General features: G+C 37.9%; 1 long non-coding RNA gene across 1 annotated transcript in view; it reads right to left on the bottom strand.

Moving 5' to 3' along the window:
- The window catches only part of LOC108502194, a 144,085-nt gene that overhangs the window by 75,365 nt on the left and 52,735 nt on the right, over positions 1-15,985 (bottom strand). The window contains exons 3-6 of the long non-coding RNA XR_001876362.1: positions 15,186-15,249; positions 11,918-12,020; positions 6,498-6,566; positions 4,829-4,903 (exon numbers count right to left, since the gene is read on the bottom strand). This is a non-coding gene — a long non-coding RNA (uncharacterized LOC108502194). The remainder of the gene's footprint in view (positions 1-4,828; positions 4,904-6,497; positions 6,567-11,917; positions 12,021-15,185; positions 15,250-15,985) is intronic.

The raw sequence follows: 15,985 nt of genomic DNA on the forward strand, positions 1-15,985 counted from the left end.
GGTATGAACATGAGCACCTCCTTTTCACAACGAACAAAAGCAGATTTATCTCAGCCTTGGGTGAAAGCAAAGAACTCTTTCCAAAACAAACACCACAAGAGGGCAAGAACTTCCCCTACAAAGGAGCTTTGGCACCTGCAAGCTCTTCCATAATACACTTGCTGAAGAGTGACTTATGTGTCTGTCAGGTAAATATCCTGCTGTCATTCTGATGGCACACCATAAAACCAGGAAACAACAGTTACAGCACCAATATTTACATTTATTCTGAGGAAACACTGTTCCAGTCTATGTGGCACTGAAAGACTTGTTTCCCTTTTATCAGAAGACCACTGACAATGGGAAAAGTATGTAGAAATTTCTGCAATCTAAGTTTGGTCAGTTAATACCAAGCCTTTGAAGCTGAGGGATAACTCAAGTTTTCTCTACTTGACAAGCAGTTTCCTTACAATCAAGGAAAAACCAGGGCTTTTAAAACTCCTGCGAATTGAAAAATGACTGTCTGCTGGCCTGACATATGAAGGATACCAGAATATTAGAATTTATATCATTTTGGCATCATGGCTGAAATTCTGGCTTCAGCTCCTTCTTCCTTGCCCCTGTTCTGCACATGAAATGGAGATAACACCTTTTGTCTGCCTTACCCTGTTAATGACCTGTTCAAAACAGGGGCTCTGCCAACACATCTACAACACCCACAACTGAGCTCCTGCTCTCTGGATTGCCCACACGATAAAATAAGGAATAAAAATGAGATCCCATCCCGACTGACATCTAATCTCAGAAAACTAAAACTTTCGCAACAATGCACACTATGAAGTATGAGAAATGCACTACAAAATTTTACTTCCCAAAAGCCCTATGTTTGTAATACAGAAAAGCATTTTTTCTTAACTCTCTTTTTCACACTGACAGTTATTTTTAGCCTAATGCTGGAAGCCCTCAGATTCCCATTTCTTTCAGTGAATTTTAAAATAGTCTCATTATTTGACTGAATAAAGTCGAAGTGATTGTTCACATCAGGAGAATTACTTGCACAGGTTTTAATCCACTGTTCCAGGACCTTAATTTACTCTGCCATTTCCCAACTGTTTTCATACAACCTGAGCAAAGAACCATAGAATGGGACAAAAATCTTACAAGTCATCTTCTATTATTTCCCAGTAATTACTATGTGGCTTCTGCTTTGTCTCTCTACATTTCTTTAAAGACTTCAAAGCAGAAAAAAAAATATTGTCCATGTTAAAATTTGAAGGTGGAAAGCATCAAGAAGTTTCCTGCATTCCTTTTTATTTTCCAGCTAGAGACCCTAGAAGGGAGTTGAAGAGTTTAATTATAATTCTTCACACAATATCAACATGAACTTTCATTCTTTAAAATAACCAGCTCACAACAGAGTTTTGCTACACTTGAGTTTTGCAGAAGCACAGCATATTCACAGGCTTATTAACCAAGGGAACTGACTGGTCTTGGGGAATAGAGCCCTCAATAAAGTGTGCTGGTACAGTGTATTTTGGTTGCAATTTGAGGGCAGCAGGAGAAATTAATTAGAAATATTTTCGTGTGTGTCTGTGATGTGAAAAGCTCTCCTTGGTTTCCCCTGTCCCTCGCTTGGTTCACTCAATAAATTGAACTTAGCAGTGTGACATTGTTTCTGTCCCCTCCTCCCCCTGACAGAACCACAGGCTGGTCTTTTTTTGAAGGCAAATAACATTTTCTCTGTAACTTTCACAAGAAACTGCAACGCTCACATAACTCACACAAAACTACCTGAAAGTGATAGTTATGTACTTCACAAGTGACAACCATTTAGAACCTGTCAGTCAGGAAGAAAATTATTGCTCTTTGTGCATAAAATTGCAATTAAATTGTGCTTCTTGTGTTTCAGTTAAAAAAACAAGCATCTCTAGACCACAACTTAAAGCATCAGAGAACAGACAGATTTCCAGGGATTAATTCAGTTTTCAGGTACCTCACTGCAAATCCAGAGCAAGTCTATTGAGCTGAAAAGCTTTCACATGAACTTACAATAACAATGGAAACAGAATTTTGCCCCTTCCTGCTTATTTCTACCAGTGTTTCTTCCATATTTGCTCACTGCTTCCCATCAAACAAAATTAAACCCCTGTCCAGATGTAATGTGGGGGCTTTTGCCATAGATATTTCACTGCCATCTGATATGTAAAAATAGACAGGCTGACAGAATGGGCTTCATCACATACTTTTCCTAACTAAACATCACTGTTCTATATGCACTCCAGAAAACACAAATTAAATAAAATGTGCTTACACTATAGAAAAAGTGCCTAAATTTATAGCTGAAGAGTGTTAAAGACGTTTTTTCAGAGACTGAGCAATTAGAAAAATTACACTTCATAGCACTCAAACCTCATACATTGACACCAAAGGATAAAGTACAAATAAGGAAAAAGGTTTTTGTTCTTATAACATTTGAAGGAAGTTGAACTTTCGAACTGGAATGAAGGAGACATCCTTTGCTAATGGGAGATGATACACTGCACCAACAAGCAGCAGTCTAGAAAACAGGGTAAAATGTGTCTGTGTATTTTTGCTGCTCTCATATGTTGAAAATGTTAGTATGCTGGTGGTGTCACAGGACATATTAGTAAGACATTATATGCAGCACCCAAAAATGTACTAACAAAGCAATTGCTCTCATCTGAAAAACTGCATAGGAAAATTAAAAGTTACAGTACAGGTCATGCACTGAAATCTTGCTGAAGGGAAACAGAAATAGAGAGAAAAAGAAAAACATGCATAAAAATAACATATTTGTGAAGAAGACTATTATCTACATAGTTATCTAATCTATTTATATAATCTGAATAAAAAGCAAGGGACACAAGCAAAAGAATTGGGCAATAGTGGAGTGGACAGTGAGGAGAATCTCTTGCACAAAGAGTGTTTTGGATAAGATGGAAAGGCACAACAGGCTAAGTCCAAAAGCTTGAAGTGTGTCTTCAACAGTTCTGAACATTCTGTATTTCTGTTAGCAATGTTATTTGGAGCTTTCTTGCCTACATAAGAAGTTCCAGTGTAAAGAAAAGAACCTTTCATAAACAAGCAATTGATGAAATACATCACAAGCTCTTTCTTCAATTCACCCAAGCTACATTCAATTATTAGTTATACTTAGTAATTATTTACATTTAAATGGTGTATTATTTACTCCATACATGTAATAAAACACAGCTTTTTCTCTTATATCACCTGCCATCAGGGTCAACAGGGTTTCAAGCAACTATTAGAAAAACAAGGAGAGCATTCACTAGCAAAATAGCCAATTAATATTCTAAGAATTCCAGAGGGAGTTTAAAGCTTGATCATTATAAATTTGAAGTGGCATGTTCAGTTTAGGCAGATTAATTAAAATATCCAGGTATGTGATGTTATCATATTGAATCTACATATTTCTATACTGAGGTTGCATTAGTTTGATAAAATGATGTATTAATCCCAGGAGGTTCTAATTAGGTGTGAATAAATGCCACAATGAACTTTTCAGGGAACCTCAACAGGACATCATCAGTCAGTGTCAATGCAAATATTGTCTCTTACTGATAAACACACAAACCCCCCCAATTCTATTTCCAGAAAGCCATAGGATAACTACAATAATAACAGCAGGGACCAATCAGATTTTTCTGTTGCATTAACTACCTTTTTTTTTTTTGTAGATTTGGCAAGAAGAGTTATTTCTTCCAGCTAGAGTGCAAACATCAGGCTCTAGATATCATTAGAGCTGATGGACATGGATCTGGCCAGTCACCCTCAGAGTCTGGTATTTGCCTTGGAAAATCATTCATTTTATAGAAAATCACCACCACCACCACCACCACCACCACAACGAGGTAATTTGAGGTATATCCTTTCAGTGAAGCTCTTTTTAAAGCATTCTTTTTTAAGCAGTAAGAGAAAACAGTTTCTTTCAGGTACATCAGTTATCTGCAAACTAGAACTACATTCTGCTTGTGTATTGAATTCTACCTAATCCTAATACAAATTTCCAGAGCTCCACCTAGACATGTAAAAGACTGCATGAGCTATTTGAGCTCCATCAACAAAAGAAAGCCCCATGAAAGGCCCCCAAAAGCAGCTGTAATAACTGGCACCTTGCACTGGAAATGATCCCCTCCCTGGGGCTGGGCAGGAATTTCAGGATCTGGCACTCTGTGGGAAAACATCCATCAAGTACAATATGGACATTCACAGACAATATGGATTTTACATTTGGGATGACTGTTGTGTTCATGAAAATAAAGGACTGACAACACTTTTTTAGAGCAACGAATAACACAGACAGGCACTGTCCAAACTTCCCCACAAACCTTTGCCTGTGAGCAAGTCTCGACTTGCAGCCCTTCTGCTATTCCAGCTCTTGGCCCTTCTTGACCAGAGGCTGCCAAGAGCGCTGACCAGAGCCAAACTCTGGGATGGGAGCAACATCCACTGGGCACAGGGATGTACTTCCAGCCTGTCAAATAACACTTGTGCTATAGTAGTGTTTCGAGCTGTGGAAGGGGATAAAATGTGAACTGGCAAGCCAGCTCTTTTACCGGCTTCTTACTTTTATTTTTTTTAAATCCTCTGAAAATTCCCATCTGAAAGGAAGTTAGTTAAAGGTACTGTTTAATAGTACAATGCAGATGTTTGTTTGTACTGTGCTGCTGACTCCAGCTGGAGCTCCCAGTACGACCTCCCCTGAGAGGGAGTACATTACTCAAAGCTGATATTATTGGGCAGGACTGGATGAAGCAAAGTGTCTCAACACACAGAATTCATTAGAACACAGACATTCTGGACAGACCTGTCACTTCAAAACGTGTTTGCTTGGCTGCTTCCACTTTGATGGTTCTTTGAGAGGCTCCTTCTCCAGAGTCACCTGGAAACAGTGCAGAAATAAGGGCATTTTTCAAATGACAGATCTAAGGAACCAGAGTGCTCTAAATTAAATGGTTATATTTTTAAAACTGAATTTAGCAGCAAGGGGCTTTCTCATCCCATTTCCTTCCATTGAACTCCCTCCACTCCAAAAGTCTAGGCCAAGAATATGCAAGGCTCTTCAGGCAGCATTAATAAAAGTCTTCATGCTGCAGATGACATATGACAGAAGGGAAACTCAGATTCAAGCCATTGTTTTAGTGCTTCAGGTTGGAGTAAAATTTTGAAGTACCACTTATTTCACATACCTTACATAACAGAAGCTCCATTTCCCTCCCTAGAGACTTTAAACACCCCAGACATTCTGTTATATCCAAAGTGGTATCCAGTTACCCAATCTGGCAATTCACATGGATGTCTAAATTCTAAGTGTTTGTTTAAAACATCTAGAAATTACATGGCAAAGAATTAACTCCTGAATTTTCTGGTACAACTTCATCAGCTTCAATCACGTTTCTTTAAGGTGATGAGGGAAAAAATAGGAACATGATCCAAAATTAAATGGAAGGAGTTTCCCAACGGACTTCAAGAGACCTTTGAACAAATCAAGGCAAAAAAAAAGGTTTAAAAATTGGCTAAAAAGTTTAATGTGATTCTTCTGTCCCCTACTGCTGAATCAGTGCCTGAAGTGAAACGTGGGACTGGAATGAAAATATACAAATAAATATATCTCCGTCAGAAAATGTTTTTGATTACAACTGAAACACTTTGGGGCAACAGAATTGACCAGACAAAGGTTTCAGAAGAAAACAGCTCTAAGATGAACAGCCTTTCACAATCCTTAACATGGGAAACCAATTCTCTTTTATCATTAAATTCACAAAGCAAGTGTAATTTTTTTTAAAATAAATCATATTACTGCCGTGCCTTCATCTGCATTGTCCCAAGTTTTACCAAACAAACGTCGTGTCTCCAGTTGTGTTCACAGCTTGAAGGGGTGAGAGCTCCGAGTGCCCAGCCCAAATCACAGGCTCTGCCTCATCGCCAGAGTGTGGGCTTGGATGGTCCATGTGGGAAATAAGGAGGGCTTTTAATTCTGGGGGCTCTTGGAGTTCAAACTTGGAGGGAATATGGGCCAACCAGCCAGAACAGGAGTATCACACCACTGTGCTAGAGGAAATGACCCTTTTGAGATTCCAACTTCATTCTAGCTCTATTTTGTACAATTTATTAGATGAAAACAGCTTTTGTACTGTATGGCTTAGCAACTTCAGTGACAGATTTAATTTCCAGTTATCTCTGCTACAACAGTAAATAAATCTCTCAAGTGACAGTGTTCCTGTATGCTTATATATTGTCCTAAAATGAAACATATTGCACCATAACTGTTTATTGGCCATTCAACTTTAATTGGCCAATTTTTAAGCAGTTATCAGTTGGCTATTTTCTTTAGAGCAGATAACATTCCTGACAGTCAAACTCCTTTTCCTTCCCTGTTGTCAAGGGGTAAAATTATGTATTTGTGAAACTTTACAAAACATTTCCTCCATCACTTGAAACACAAAATAGATACAAAAAAAAAAAAAGAACAATACCCTGTGGCTGGGCAGCATATTTCCTCTCTGAATCACCAAGGAGTTTACAGCAAATTAAGAGTGGGTATCCTGAAAAGGAAGTGTTTTTTTCATTATTTTAGTATCAAAAAAATAAAATGAAAACCCAGGTGCCTTTTACAAACCTGCAGCATAACTTGGGAGTGCCTAAAATCCAAATACAAAAGGACTACTTATTAACAAGACAACTAAGTGAGAAATAGAAACTGAGAATTAAACTCAACTTGATATTTTCAATTCAGCCTGAATTTTACTTTTCTTTATGGCTGCCAAAACATTTCTAAGATATCTTTCATGGAATTCTGCAGTCCTACAAAATGTCACTTACTAGTTTAAATCTTTGTCACAAAGCAGAAAAAAATGTACTCTTGATATTAAAAGAAAAAAAAGTAACAGAAATAGATTTCATTTTGAATCAACTGCCAAAACCCATCTGACAAACACTTGGCCTTTGGCCAGTCCCAGTTGAGGCTGAGATGAGGATTTGTCAGGCTGGGCTAACGTTACTGCAGGAATTCAAATCCTTTGCTTTGGGAGCCTGGCAAGGACTCGGCACAATTCCTGGTAGAGGTGGTAACATTTTGGAGATGAGCAGTAAACTCCTGGATAATGCTCTGTGGAAATGGAGGAGATGGCAAACAAATCCTGTGTCAGCAGAGAGCCATCCTCACCAAAGCTATCAGCCAGCAGCTATTCAGTTAAATACCGAGTACAGATCTCCCGAGACATGCATGCACATACCCATTCTCAGTGGTGCTGTCTGACATTAAGTAGCAAAGACTAATAATTTAAAGTTAAATACACATTTTTCAGCCTTACCTAGACCCTGTGTGCTATGTTGTGCCTTGTAATTTTAGGAACATGAAGCAACAGATGGTAACAAGTGACATATTTTCTTTAATTGTGCCTGCTCCTGAAGAATGGCACTCTTTGTGCTCCACCCCATAACAGGAGGTTAAACAGATTGGATCTCTGAGCCCAGTGCCCAGGCACTGAAGCTGATGTATCAGCAAGACTTTCTGGATATTCTGGAGGTCAGTACTCTTCCTAGAAGGTTGACCACATCTTGGTCATGCCCAGTCACACTTTAGTGTTACTTGGAGCTTCCTTTCCTTTTCCCAGGTTGTTCTTCTCTCTCCCTTCTGTGCTTCTTTCCTTTGCACCTCCTAATCCAAGGAGCACAAGGTCTTCCTAACCTACACAGTCACATCTGTTGTTGTTAATTAGAGGGCACTGAGCAATCAAATATTCCAAAGTTCAAAGCATGAGAGAACAGAACGTTTGGCAGGGCTGCTCCTCAGCTTGGGAGTCCAGAAAGGACCTCTTTACTTACTCTTGCACAACCAATTGTATGTTCTTCATCCCTTGTTTCTAGACATTAAGAATAATTATGACACTGTTGTTGCAGTCAGCATCAAGTTCCCTTTGCTTCAAGACAAGGACTATGAAGGTCTCAGTTCAGCCTGGTTTTTTTGTTTCTTTTTTTTAATTTGCTTCTTTTTTTGTTTGTTTGCTTTTTCTGACAGAATTTGAAATGCATGTCAAATGTTTTATTTTACTATCATAACACAAAGAGGTTTATAGTGCTGTTGTTTCACCCTATTTTGTTAATTTTCATGCATATCAAATGCAAAAGATAAGGACACATTTGACAGATATAAATTTGAGAAGAAGGACACAGTCTGGATTCCGTGAGTTGCTGTACACTGACTTCCTCTACACACAACCAGTCCCAGCAAAGGTGGCTGGACCTGCAGTACTCAGGCAGAACTACACACAAAACTCAAACTGAAGGAGCTCTGTAGACCAGGGACAGACCTGGTTTGAATTGTGAGCTCACAGCAGAAACAGCTGAACATTTCTGCATCTGGAAACTGGTTGTAGTTATAAATGATATGACTCTGGGAAACTTTTGTTGTGGTTCTTTAATCTTTTAGTTTTCAACTGAAACTTGTTTCATTAAAGTGGGGGATGACTATTCAAGGGCTGCCTTTATAATTTTTGTTACCAGTTCAGACAGAGATCTGGTTTATGTGCTTGATTTCAGCAATGAAGGTTTATTGTATTTACTAAACCATATGTTTTTCTACAGCCTGCTTGGAATTTATGATGACATTGTTTTGGTTTGAGTTGACAACTACAGTATGTTTCAAGTTAGCTGATTTCCACTGAAAGTTGTAGCCTCTAATGAAATGAAATTTTGAAAATTTTCAGGCAATTACATTTTTCAGCACTGCTGACAGAGTTCTGTTGCAAGGATTTGTTTGGGGATTTTTTTGTTGGTTTTTTTTGTTTGTTTTGTTGGGTCTTTTGTTTGGATGGGTTTATTTGGTTTTGTCAGTTTTTTTATTATTTTATTTTTTCTCCACAAATAGATAAAATTCTTTGAAAGGTCTTATTATTACCTTTTTGGCAAATTCATTATTTTGCAGAGGATCTAGAAATCAAGAGTTCTGTATCTGCAAATGTCCATTCCATTAACAGAAACAACAAAAATACATATTGAGCCCAATTTACAGTACATAATAGTTGTGTTGTAAAATATAAAAGTGATTAAATATGTAATTGTGATCCTTCAAATCTTACATATTTCAACCAGAATAACAATAGCACGATAAATGCATGTTTCCCACTACAAAATCCTTTAGCATTTCCAGAATGAATGGGAAAGTTGGTATTAAAAGCCACTGTACAAAGCCTATCCTATCTCGTGTCTTTTTACTTTCAAGACTCTCGTGTTTGTTAGTAACTAAATATATTATTTACTAAATAAAGACATTCTCAAATGCTGATCTGTAATAATTTGTGTTAGTGGTCAAATGATACAAGGCATTTACCAAATGAAGTTCTAGCTTAAACTCAGACTCTTCACGGATAAAGAAAAGTCTAATATAAAACTAATTTTGGCTGAGGAGGTAAGAGGTAAATAAACGATCTCTGTGCTGAGAAGTCCAGTTTTTTTGTTTCTCTACAGTGATATAACTGACTAAGAACAAAGGGGGGCAGATCATCTCAAATATCCAAAAGTCATTCTCTAGAAAAGAAGCAGCAGACTAAATGTACATAAGCTAACCCAAGAATAAGTCCCAGTGGAAGAGGTTTTAAAAAAACAGCTGGAAAGGAGTGGTAAGTTTTAGAAAATGTATTTTCCAGGTTACCCTCTTCCTTACATTATGTTGTATCACTTCTATTAAGATTAAACAGTTTTGTGATTCAGAAAATTCTCAAACACTTCAAAAAAACCTATTTACAAGTTCTCAAAGCTTACCCTGAATTGCCCAGTGGAGTCAGTATGAACAATGTACCTGTGAATGTCCCAAAAAGGTCTGAACACTGTGAGCTTCCCCACCTGAGCAAAAGCCAAATGGCAAAAGCCAGTTCACCCCCTGGCAGTGGGGGGTGAGTTCATCTGAACAAGAGCTCAGGAGACAACCCCCCTGAGCTGTAATCAGTGAAACAGTGCCCGTGTTCAGCCAGCTTCAAAGGATCAGATATTAAACAAACACAAACTTTGCTTTTCACATAACCCACTCCTAATGACTGAAGGTCCCACACTAACACCCCACATAACAACCCCAGTCCTGCTCCCCACCCTGGCTCTCTCCACTGCATCATCTCTGATCTCCCAGCCGTGCGTTTTTGCCACACTACCTCGGAGTGTGAGAAACCAAAGGTTCTTCGGCCTGTGACCACAACTTGACATGACAGGATTCAGAAGACTTTTAAGAGCCACATAAAATGCTCTGAAAATCATTTTGGAAGATGAAGGCATTCCAAGTCTGGTTATGATTATTTTCCCACTGTAATGTTATGTGTCCATGGCAGGTATGTTACATGGATGAGGCACAGATAGAAAATTAATTTTTACTGCTTTGCCTATGGAAAACATACCTATCTCAGTATCCAGAAAAACACTGATAAAATGGTAAAACTGTGTTTTAAATAAATTCTTCAGCAAAAATGTACTTAATATATTTTAGCTGATTACTTGTGCTGTTCATTTAAATGATGGGATATTATGAAATACACATGGATGTGCTGCACTGAGCCCACTCAATTCTTTACAAACATTTAAAACTTTATTAGCTGATAGAGTAGGAGAGATTTCTTTTGATTTTTCTTTCTGCTATTTTCATATGTTGAACATATGGTATATGTCTCTCAAGCCCAGCTGACAGTGGAAATCAATAAAGCCTCCTTCCACTTTAGGCTGCAGCATCATTTGTGAATGGCTTTAACTGCACTTTTATTAATTCCAAAGCTATGATCAGCTTCTCATCAATAAAGAACAAGTCACGAGATTCATAAATTCCACGTGTCATAATCTATTATTGGGCAGAGTTGTACAATATTTAATTTTCTGTCTTTCTTCCAGGGTTGTGTATTCTGTCACATTCGAAGAAACCAGTTCAGAAAGTGAATTGGAACTTTTTTTTAAACTGGTTTTGACCTTTTGTTAGAATGATTTCAGTGCAGTGTGTCATATTCAACAATTTATAATTATGCAATCCCCAGAAGTGTCAATTGGTTTAATGTACCGACAAGTTACCCAATTTAAAAGTGGATTTACTTTTCTAACTATGAAGTTACATCAGTGTAAAAGTGAGTATGAGCTTAACAGCTTTCCAACTTCAGCAGGATGTCATTTTTGCAAGGTGCCTCCTCTCAGTTTACTCTCCCTCCCTTGAATTTTGATTTCCTAATCCAAGCTTCAGCAGAAAACATAGTTATCAGATAATTATTTTATAATTATACAAAGTTACTTAAAGGTTAAAGATAAAAAAAAAATAGTACAACATTTCTCACAGGGGCTGTAAATACTCAGTTTGCATTTCAGTGCACGTGTTTGCAACCTGACCAGCACTCCTCACCAAATTCCTCTCTGCAACAACAACCTCTAAAAGCTGAACGTGTTAGAAGATTATGCAACTGTTTCACATTTTAGTTCTATTTTAAATTTTCAAGATCAAAGTCGAGTTCTAGGAACTGTCCAGTGATTCTACAGCCTCTGGGGGAGGACTTCATGGTGATTCAGAACACTCACTAGCTTCCAACTCAGAACAAGATAATATGGCCAAGACTTCAATTATTAATAAGATGCAATGTTACTTAAAAATATTGCATTTTTTACACAACTTTCTGCTAGAACAATGTTGTATGCTATTAGTCAATTAATTAATGAAGTGAAATTTTATTTCACATTTCATGTTTTATAATCTTCACCAATCCTCACACACGCATTTAAAAAAAATAAATCAAACAAATTCACAACACTGTCACTTTGCACCAAAAACCTCTTGAGGAGTATAACAACCAATTGCATATATCCAGAACATGAAGGTGATTAAAATGTTAAATTCAGTCAACTGGCAAGCACTATTAAAGGAAGTTAGACAACTTACATATTTTCATGCAATCCCTGAATGTAGAAATGGCTGGGACTCCTTGATAATTCCTCCTCTCAGTTTTTAGAATTTCACTGCACTGGATCACAGGACGTAATCACTGAAAAAGAAAATTTCATATACACTGTTTTAAAACTTGAGGTTTCACTCCACTCCATTTCACTTTAAAGTAATATAGTTTGGGCTTCTAAGAACTGCCAGGTGTTTTGTACTTGGAAGTTCCGTCTTCTGCTATTCCTGTAATCAGCAGTGCCAGGCACTTCACAGCAGCACTGACATTTTATACAAAGCAAAACATTCCTCTCCACACTCTTTTAGGGTACAGGGGGTTGACGACAACAATGCAGAAAAATCTCTTCCTCTTTGAATTTTGATTTACCAGCTTTCTAAATAAAACTTTATGACCTACTACATCATCTTGGATATGAACTTATCTCTAGACCAAAATCAATAAATAAGAAATATGATTTCTCCAGATTTCCTAAAAATGGGAAAGTCCAAACCCCTCATTTTCTGCACAGCTGATAACAAAGGACAAATGCAGAAGCTGTAAGAGGAAGCCAACCCTTCCTGTCCAGCTTTGATGAGACTCTGCCATGTCCCTCAGCCTGGGACAGCTCCTGTCAGGAGACACTTCAGCAAATATTACACAAAACCAGCCTGTGCTTCATGGGAAGCATCACATCTGATGTGATATTTCTTGAGGGGGTTTGTCATTTTTAAATAGATGATATTATTTATTGTTAAAAATACAACACTGCATTCAGAAAAGGTCCTGCAAATCAAGCACTTGGCTTCCACTCAGACTGGATTAACAAACTGCACCTGACCTGAGGCAGGACATTCAGCCTGGGGCTGTGTCCAGCTGTTTGCAAACACAACCTGACAGAGCACAGAGTCTCCTCGGACTCTCCCCTGCTCAGAAAGGGGATTTAAAGGCATTGTTTATTTATTTGTTTAATAAATAAGTACTACCCATGAAGAAAGTTTGGCAGGGGGCACAGCTGCTACATCACCATCATTCATGTGTCTTCTACAGAACCTGGGACTTCTGCAAAGACGTCCACCTACAGTCTAGTCAAAAAAGGACAGAAAATGATAATATATAATTCAGGAAACTGCTCCTTGCTACACTTCAAGATTAAGCCTTTGATAATACTTTGTGTATTATTTGGTTTTGCCTCTAGATTTAGTGATGGTCATCTTTGACACAACTTCTGCTTACAATTCAGAGCAATGTAAGGTCAGAATTTTAACGAGAAAAAGAACTGAAGATGAGGAATGTTCCTAAATCCTGAATCCAGAGCAACTCAGAGGACAAGGACTAAGGATTTGGTTTCAGAGAGCAGTAAACCCTTTAATATAGGGACTATATAGTTCATATAATCCCCAGGGAAAAGCTGACATAAGGGCACAAATACCATTGATTTCCATCTATCCTACAAGATTTAAAATACATTCTGACAACATGTAAAAGGAGCATGAAACACATTTTTTTTGTAGGTCAGCTGCTTTGGCCTAGAGCAATTTGTTCCTATTTCCTAAGTTCATATGCATTGCTGGCTAGTTAATAATGAGGAATAGTCTACTCTTTATTATTTTACTATAACTACTCATACACACAACCAAAAAAGAACCTGGAAATAAAAGTCATTTAACCTCCAAGAAAGGCATTATTGTAATACGTCAAATAAAGGGTGAATCTTTTATTAAGAATACATCAAATTACACTCAAATGATCACAATTAGACAATCCATGTGTTTTTCTAAAAGAAAACTAACTTCAAGTAAACAGGAGCCTTTACTATCTGATATAAAATTATCACTTTGTCACATCTTTTCTTTCACCCTCAAAAAAAGGAAAGAAAAATCAAAAATAAGTCCTTGAATAACTAGAAATCCAACGAAATGTTCCATATCTGGAAGAAGGTGTAATGAAAGTCATATAGAATGTGTGATTTATTTTTGGAAACCAATATAGACCATAATAAAATTATTTTAAATCATCTCTTTAGCCTCATTTTAAAACCGAGTTCAACAAAGGATCTCACTGCAGGTTCACCTACATTAAGCAATCTGACAAAATCACACCTTTCACCATAATAAAAAAAAAATAATCCTGCTTCATATCATTCAGTCATTCTGTCCATATTCATCAAAAACCCAGAATGTAATTTTCTTTTATCTAGAACATGAGGAGCATGGTAAGATCACAAGCTGAATAGATCCTGAAATGTTATTCTAGTAGGCTGTAGGAAGTTTATAAGTTCAGCATTGCTGTTAAACACAGAGCAGTGCTCTGGTTTTTCTCAGGACTCCACACACCAAACTGCTGTGTCACAACTTGGGCAGATTGCTGCCGCTCAAAGTCTGTATTTTTGAAGGCATTTCTGGCCCTGAAGAAGTGACCCTTTGTCACCCTCAACTCATCAACTGCTCTCTCCTATGACATCCAAAAAGACAGTTTAGCTCTTTGAAAGCACTTATCACAATCGCTGCCCTGTGGTGCAGCCTCTGGATGCCATCGCTCCGATTCCTTCCCAGCTCTCTGAGCAGGGCAGTTCCCAGCCCCTTCCACAGGGGTGCTGGGCACGGGCAGGGCAGTGCCAGCCTCCCACCCACCCAGCCAGCCTGCCAGCAGTCCCTGCATGCAGCCCCTGGGTGCTGGTAAAGGTGCTGCATTGCTCAGACAGTTCATCTCGGATTTTCATTTCAGCAAAACATCCCAGTTCTTGGATGTCAAGTGAGCCTTCAAACCTCGAGCCTTCTCTGTGTTCCAGCCCAGCAGAATCCCCTCCTCAGCAGTGAACACTTTCACACACTACATTCCCATTTCCCAACACTCTCAGGGCAGCAGAGCCAAACCCCTGAGCTGGGATGAATTACAAAACTCTGGCTGGGGCCAGTGGAGCAGAATAATCTCTGTTGGAGAGAGCAGCTTCAATTTTTGGAATCCATCTTTCTCAGACTGAAGTAATCTCTAAGAAGTAAATGCAAACCCTCATTAAAGCATGCCCACACATGAAAATGTTAATTGTAGGCACTGGGATTAACACAGTGGTCCTGATATAAATATTTTAAGTCAGTGAAGAAGGTGTAGAACAGCTCTGAAAATATCAGCCAATGTGAGAAGCAGAGAAGATGAGGAGGGTCAAGATCGTGCCAAGGGCTCTAACTTGGGAACTCCAGTGATAACCTTCAGGGTACTCATGTGAACCAAGTGTTCCTCTGACAACCCTTTAATAAATTAAAAAAGAAATACAACCTGTTTTCATTTTGTTAGTCTGATTCTACTTCGGATCTTGAGCAGGCATTTATCTGACATGTGCCTGAAACAACAAAAACAAAATAATTTTTAAAAACATTCTTTTAGGAAACTCTATTACTGGAGACCCTTTTACCTCAGGACAAAAGAAACAACAACAAAAAACTAATGCAACATGGATAGCTTTAAATTTCTTCAAGGCAATTTGGCATTGCCATATAACATGTTATAAAATTCAGAGAAATGGCTGATACAAGAACACACAAGAATTTTATATGAACATACTTCAAGGGAAAAAGCATTTAACAACTGGGTATACATTTTCAGGTTTCACGGAATGGATTATTTTGGATTATTTTAATCAAAATTAACATGGACATTCTTGGTCTGTTTCTCCTCTTCCCTCACTTTTACACTGACATGACTCAGTTCAGTGGAGTTATTTCTGATTTACAGTACACTGTGTGAGAAGGATCAGACCCCCAGACTTTAATGTACCTACCAGCACAATATAAATAAACAATCTTCACTGTGGATCAGAAACCTTTAAAACACACAGGGAGCTTGGTACCAGAATAGCAGAATCATGTCTTTGGAGTGTGGGAGGGGTTTGATATTTTTATTCTTAAAAAAAAAAAAAAGAAAAAGAAAAAGAAAACAAACTAAAATGGCAACAATAAAACCCAAACTTCTGCAATGTTCTACATAGCTGTAATAACCTTTCTGGATTACTTCTTGGTATGCAATTTTAATATCCTTCTCTCTTTGACAAGGTCAGGTCTGCTTTCTCTTTTAGGCAG

This window comes from Lepidothrix coronata, unplaced genomic scaffold (assembly GCF_001604755.1).
Source record: "Lepidothrix coronata isolate B3197 unplaced genomic scaffold, Lepidothrix_coronata-1.0 Scaffold114, whole genome shotgun sequence".
Classification (NCBI taxonomy): Eukaryota; Metazoa; Chordata; class Aves; order Passeriformes; family Pipridae; genus Lepidothrix; species Lepidothrix coronata.